General features: G+C 46.8%; 1 long non-coding RNA gene across 1 annotated transcript; it reads left to right on the forward strand.

Annotated features, from left to right (window-relative positions):
• The first annotated feature begins 21 nt into the window (after window positions 1-21).
• LOC138849654 (uncharacterized) lies at window positions 22-2,969 on the forward strand. The gene is made up of 2 exons (XR_016233440.1): window positions 22-101; window positions 2,157-2,969. It is a non-coding gene; the product is annotated as an uncharacterized LOC138849654 (long non-coding RNA).
• The last annotated feature ends 4,543 nt before the right edge of the window (window positions 2,970-7,512 follow it).

Raw genomic sequence — 7,512 nt, forward strand, 5'->3', positions numbered from 1 at the left:
CCCAGGCCCAGCCCCGCCCAGGCCCAGCCCCGCCCAGGAGCGCCGGAGGAGTCCCATCCCAGAAGGCGGCTGGACCGTCTATACTGACTTCCGCTTGTGCGGTAAATCGGGGTTGGGTGAGATCAGCTGCCTTCTGCGGGACTGGTGTGCCTTCCAAAGGAGTGTGTTTGGGTTTGCCCCGTATCTCAGCTGGCAAAAGGATTTTTAGCGGTGAAGTTTATCCATCATTGCAAGGAGACTGTTGGGGTTTCTTATGAAAAATAATTTAAAACTGTTTAAGGCTGAAATGTAGATCAAGGCAATCAGATGGGAAAAGGTCACAAGCATAAAAGTGTGTTCTTGGTAAGGAAAGTTAAAAAAAAGAAAAGAGATTTTTTAAATAGGAAAAGGACATGGTTTGTAAGAACTGTTTTATCCTAATGACTAGCTTAGACTGGAATGGAAAAGAAAGGTTTGAGTAAGTTACAGAAGGTGTGAGGAAGTCACAGAAGGTTATGAAAGAAAGAAATTTTTGGATATAAAAGCTATTAGTCTGTTTTTCTTTGACATAGAATTAGAATTTGATCTTCTGTTAAAGTAATGAGGTTTTTGCAATAATAAGACTACAACCAGAGCTAAAGGAAAGAAAACAAACCCCTGACACTTTGAAAGAGTGGCTGCTCCCAATTATCTGGTAAAGCAGTTGTACACAGTTATCTTGTCTAGGGAGGAAAGATGTCCTAAACTCTGCTCTTCAGTCATAAATCTGTCCTATAAATCTGACCCAGGTACCTCCTTTGTAAACATGCCAGACCCACTGATCTTTGGAAGTGTGGTTGTAAGTCACATAGGCTGCAATTTAGACACAGTGCTGTAAGGGTTAAGGTATGATGCTAATGAACCTCAGGGTTCAATTGTCAAAAAAATATTTCCCCCTGAGCCCACTGGGTTTAATAAACTGCCCCGATCCTCCACTGTTTCCGGTGCCTGTTTGAACAAAGAGAGTCCCCCCCCCCCCCCGCACCGGGTTTCTGTAACAGTAAAAGGACTCTGTAAAATGCTCAGATAAGTCCCAAAAGATTTTTATCCCTCTCTGTCAGGTCACTGTACATGCGCCCTGTGTCCCCACAAGGGGTCCTGAGACAGATTCTTGTAAACAGCCTGGAAGAAAAACGTGAGGCTGTTCTTGGGACATAGTGACTTTTTTTCGCTTGCCTAAGTCCTGACAGAACAGAGGGTCCAGCAGGCATGGATTCTGAAGGTCTTCCAGATACCACCAGTCAGGACTGGCTCGACCTTCTAATGGTTTGGTATGAGAGTTAGGCTGCTTTGAGAGTTGAAGGCAGCAACATTACGGTGGGAATAGACCGTTTCATCAAGACCCTCATCGTAAGAGGCAAAGGAGTGGAAACCAGGGCCGGGATAAACCGAGACAAGGGTAGGAGTGGCAATCCTGTCCTGGTGGATAGCAAGGCCACCCTTGTAATGACCACTCAGGGAGGGCTGTGCCCCAGGGGCCGGACTGGGTTTGCCTCCCAGTGCCTGCCAGGCTCAGTCCTCATGTTAGGGCTGTACAGAGAGAGGAGGCAACCTCTCTAGACAACCCATTCTCTCTCCTTTATGACACCTCTCAGATGCATCCTCAAGAGCTGGGGTCACTTTGACCCCCCAGATCCTCAGGAAGAAGGTCCTGACTTTCATCTGCACCAAGGCCTGGCCCAAACACCCCTTAGGGATGGGGAGACCTGGCCTCCACAGGAAGTGTCAATTATAACACCATACTCCAACTAGATCGTCTCTGTAGGCACGAAGGCAAGTGGGGAGAAATTCCTTATGTCCAGCTGTTCTTCTATCTTAGAGGATGCTCAGACTTGCTCTGGGCTATATGCTGGCCCAACAGGGAGGAGTATGTGCCATAGCAAACGTCTCTTGCTGCTTCTAGATCAACACCTCAGGAGCTGTAGATACATGCACAGCTCACAGCCTACAAAAGGCAGTGTGCTTAAAAAGCCTGTCAGTTAAAATCCACCTGACAGGTCAGGTTTGGGAACAACTAAAATCCTGGTTACCGTCGACAGCATGGGTACTTTGTCTGCTGGGCCCATTCTGACTGCTATTTCTTTCTCTAATGTTTGGCCCATGTATCTCTAACTGCCTGTCAAATTTGTCTCTCAAAGATTAGAATCCATCAAGATGCAAATGGTCCTTCAGACGGAACCCTGCATGGAGACTGCATTCTACCACAGCAACCTGGACGGCCGCCACCACCACCCCAGACTTTTCACACCCACCCTAAGGGCGCTTACGACAACCCCCTGTCAGCAGGAAGCAGCCAGAGCCACATCAATGCCCAAGTCCCTACAGTAGTAGGGTGTGGATTGAAGAAGGGAGATTTGAGGCCCGCCAATGGGGCTGGGAGTCTGTGGGCCCTTCACATAGGTAGAATGTCCTTCACAAGCAGGGTGTCAGCTGTGGCTGGAAAGCCTGTCTCCAGGCCAACTGGCATCTCGCCACTAATAGCTTCTTGTGCTGCATATGTGACCTTGTAGCTTTAACTCACACCTTCAGGGTGGCTGCAAGCTTTCACTAAAAGCTGGCAAGGGAAGGGGCTGAGCATCTGGGGAGAGTTCACCGGCTCCAGGAGACCCTGGCTATCTTGTGTGGCCTTGTGGTTTTAAACCATGGCCTTCAAGTTAGTTGCAATCTTCCACCCAGAGCTAGCAGAGGAGGGGGTTGAACCCCTAAAGAGAGTCTCCAGGAGACCCCAGCTATCACCATGAGCCCCAAACCAATCAACATACATATGTGAAACCCCTGTCCAATGGGTATCCCTACAGAATGACCCAGTGAAAAAAATAGTAATGCCTTAAATACCCGGGACAGTTCCTTGTAGCCAGTGTCCGCCTCGGACACTCTGCCTGGTCTCCTCTCTGACCAGACGCTTTCTCTGTCGATTGCCAATAGAATAAAAGTTTCTGCCTCTTTGCAAATTGTTTCCCAGCTTTTTATCTCTATACTAAGCTGAGGGAAAGAACCTACAAGACTCGCTTCGGCAACCGCCCTCCCCTCCATGACCAGTAAAACACCCGAAACCCGAGTTTGTTGACTTCAAACCGCAAGCACCTTTCATTACCCTATTGAGGGGGCTACATAGATGTGATCAGATCAGGATCCTGGTTTTATGCGTCAGGTCCAGGACTTGCTGGCTTGTGTTCCCTTGTTAGAATAAAACTAAGATTTATTTTACCTCCTTACAGCACTCAGTTCCCTGAAGAGATTAGGGGACTGCCCTTTTCTTAGCAATAGAGCCATGCCCAGGGGAGGATCAGTTGCAGAATGTCTAGCTAGGGAATGGTATAGAATCCCAGAGTTGGAAAGCACTTTAAGTCTTATCTAGTCCAAGATAATCAGTTCTCGGCAATGAACCTTAAGTTCAGTTGAAATTGTGCCTCCAAGTAATTTCTCATGTCGCTCCAGGTTTGCTTTCCTGTCTAATTACAAGTAACTCCCACCCTCAACCTTACACAACAGCCCTTTCGAGAAAGCTGTCGTCTAGCTCTGGGGATTCTGTGAGACTGGAATTATAGAATTCCTCATAATAAAATAAAATTGAGAACATTCATTGTCTCATGACATTTGTTTGCCGAATCTATCCCTTGCACATGCAAATGTTTCAGGGAAGTATGTTTCTTATGAAAAGGCTAAACTGATCCTAAGAAGTTAATAAGGTCCCACAAGATTCACGGGAGAGTAGATGGCATGACAGTAATGTGGGGGAGAGGAAGCAGCATCCGGGGGTTTGGCTCAGAGTTCTCCCTGCTGTCCTTTCCACCCCTTCTATGCTCTTCCCTGCTCCAGCCTCCTCCTCTGCAGATCCCAGCAAAATTTCCCTATTCAGAACAAAACTAACACCCCCATGGGGCACCTCATTATCTTAAACTGATGTGAACTATTAAATGATTTCCCCCTGGATCTCAGTGTCTGGACTTAAGATATAGCTCATCCTGCCACTGGAGTGTTAAAAGCTGGAAAAAGCTTTGGGATACTACTACTCTACTACTGAAGACATTTCACCCAAACCTAAAAGAAAAACTCTTCGCATATTATGAGAATTCCATACTCTTGTATATACTCTTGTCCATGTGGGAATCGGGTTGTTCTTGGGCAAAGGGGGCCACAGTCCTCTTAACTCAAAGGCCACCAGGTGCTGCTTACTCCAGCAATGACAAGGCCGGAGCACCAGGTAAGTTTGCAGCCAAGCCTGTTCACCTCTACTTATTTTTTCTTTTTTTTTTTTTTTAAGATTTTACTTATTTCTTTGAGAGGTAAAGTTACAGACAGAGATAAGGAGAGACAGAGAGAAAGGTCTTCCATCTGCTGGTTCACTCCCCAAATGGCCAATGGCCAATCAGAAGCCAAGAGCCAGGAGGTTCCTCCGGGTCTCCCACGTGGGTGCAGGGACCCAAGGACTTGGGCCATCTTCTACTGCTTTCCAGGCCATAGCAAAGAGCTGGATCGGCAGAGGAGCAGCCGGAACAGCAACTGGCATCCCTATAGGAGGCTTGCACCCATATAGGAGGCCAGCACGGCAGACGGAAGCTTAGCCTACTATGTCACAGCACAGGGCCCCAACTCCACCTATTTGTAGAACTGTCCACTCATGATCCAAGGCAGGGACTCTTCCAATGTCACATGGATTCCTTTGGCATTCTGGGAAAATGCACAAAATAAGATTGCACAGGATGCCAATTTTCTTGAAATACAGTTGTCAGATTATTAAACATTTAAACCTAGATATAATAAATGTTCTTTATTAACATATTAAAGATTATCAGATCTATGGGCAGGTCTATTTATTACCATAATTTCAAATTAGTGTTCCGTGTACCAGTTTCTAAGGTATCTGTGACTCCCACAGATGACAGATGCAGGTACCGATACTGCTGTTTTGTTGCCTATTTGCCTAACGGAAAGAAATGCTAACTATCAATTAGAGATTAGTGAAAACAGGGGCTAGGACTTTGAGCGCAACTCCTGCTCCCGGACGGCGACAAAGCCAAGCAGCCAACCCTCGCCACTCCGCAGCACCGACCCCGCGTCCCCGCCATTGCCACCGCCGTTCATCGGGTGGCGGTCAGCGCCGTCGGGGGCGTCCGGGGCTCCGCAGGCAACCTGCTTTCAGGAGCAGGTCACGTTAGTTCCTGAAGGCGCCCGTGGTCTCCGGGCTGCTCGCTGTCATCTGCTTCGGCGACTCCGTGCACATCTGGCTGCTGGCCGCACTGCTGCCTGGGCTGCGGGGCCGGAGCGAAGCTCCCCTGAACCCCAGCAACCGCCGCAATCACCCCGGCCAGGGCCAGTCCAGTTCCGGGACACCTCGGGCCACTTTATATGACCCAGTTGGAGAATCTGGCCTGCGTTGCCGAAGGCGCACGTTCATTGGCTAGTTCCGCCTGACACTCACCCATGCACCGAGATCCCATTGGCTGCAAGGGCTGGAGGCTCACACCGGTGGGGTTGTCCTCCTCCGAGGGTCCCCGAATCTAACGCCAGGATCACTTGCCCTCTTCCTCTCCGTTCTTCGCCAAAGTGATACAGAGCCAAGAGTAAAACAAAAACAAGTTCAAACCCCCAAAAACAAGACTCCCTAAAGCAAATGTAAGGAAAGCAAATGTGAGAAAACTATAATTAAGCAAAAATGAATTTACAAAGGCAGCGCAAAAACTAAAATTCAAGAGGGTGAGTTCAAGGACAGCTAAGACGTGAGTCTAATTTCAAGTTGAGGACATTTACACCCATTTCTATTTAGACCTCGATAAGCAACATTCAAGATCAGCGAATCAAACCTTCTCAGTCGATGCGCTTTCCTGTGAAAGACAGCAGGGGGCGCTGAATGTTAGAGTTTCATTCAGCGAGGCAAGACGTTCTAGCCATGCCAAAGTTATCTTCAAACATCAAATATTAGCTCTAAAAAAACAGAGATGGTTATAAAACTTCATAACAAATAGGGAACACAGGGCACTGGCCAACGCAGAAGAATGTGCAACAAGTAAAAACACATATGTGGTTTCTGCACCACATCTCATAACTAAGGAGAATGATTTCCTGGAATGTAGTGGGGGGTGGGGTAGGGGAGGCAATTGCAAAACAGAAGGGGACATTTTTGAGGTGGGCTCTGAAAGAGACACAGGGCAATAGAGAGTGACTACCCAGGAACCAGGCTGACTCCTTGTCCTAGGCCTGCCATTTGATCCCATTTTGAACTTTTTGCCAAGGACGGGGGACTTTCCGTGATAAAATGAACTTTCCTATAAGCAACAATAACATCTGACATTTAGGATATCTACGTGTTTCAGGCGCTGTGCTAGGCAATTTACGGGCAAAGACTGTTCATCTTCACTACAACGGGAGGTGGGGGGAAGGAGGTGTACATGCTGCTACCTCCCCGATGCTTCAGAGGAAGAAAATGAGGCAACTTGCCAAAGGCCTTGTGAAGTGTCAGACCCGGGTTTCAGGAAAGAGTTTATACAGGCTGTCTAGTCATTCTGCCTGGGTTCAAACTATGGTTCCAGTGCATATTTTTTAAATTACTTATTTATTTATTTGAGAGGCAGGGAGAGAGAGAGAGAGAGAGAGAGAGAGAGAGAGAGAGAGAGAGAGAGAAACCCAAATACTTGAGCCACACTGTTGCCTCTCAGGGTCTGCATTAGAATGGAGCTGCCATTAGGAGCCAGAGCAGGTACTCTAGTATGTGACATGGGCATCTTAACCACTAGAGCAAATGCCCACTCTCATAGCACAATGACCACAACATAGTAAATACTCAGTAATGTTTGTTATTATTAATAAAAGAGTGGCCCCTGTTCTTTAAGAGCTTAAAATCTAATTGAAGAGATTGTTAAGATTCATAAAGCAGGAGAGGTGCCTACTGAATAGATGAATGGGACATTTGGAGACGGTAACGTTTTTGTGAAATGGAATGTTTAGGTCTGACTCACAAGTTGCTCAGTATGTCACCTGCTTAAAATTCTGTATGTCATCCCATGTCACTCTTAGAAGGCAACACCTGATCCTGAATGACTTGAACTAATTACTAGATTCTTTGATGCATTATCAAATGCATGTGTGTGATCAAAACTATAGTTGATATTTGTCACTAAAATTAAGTTGAGGACTGATATGATATCTGCTTTTTTAGCTGAAAGAAGCATTTATTGATTTATTAACTTTTGGAGGAAGCACTTTATTAATTTCACAAATATTTATTTATTAGATGTCAAGTCCCAGAAGAGGACTCAGAAATAAATCGAATGCCAAGTCGGAGACTAACTCTAGAATAAGGGGGATGGGAAGGGACATTATTTTAATTAAAATCTGAAGTCTGAGAGGGAGCCAGCAGGCGAGAAGCCAGAAGCACCACATTGCAGCAACAGAAAGAGTCTGAGCAAAGGCCCTAGATAGGGAAGGGACTCTGTGACTTGCGAGAACCCAGTGACCCTACTTGGGGCTGGAAAACTATGAAGCAGAGTGAATTGA

The sequence above is a fragment of the Oryctolagus cuniculus genome, chromosome 5 (genome assembly GCF_051225735.1).
Source record: "Oryctolagus cuniculus isolate XC-2025 breed Fujian yellow rabbit chromosome 5, ASM5122573v1, whole genome shotgun sequence".
NCBI lineage: Eukaryota > Metazoa > Chordata > Mammalia > Lagomorpha > Leporidae > Oryctolagus > Oryctolagus cuniculus.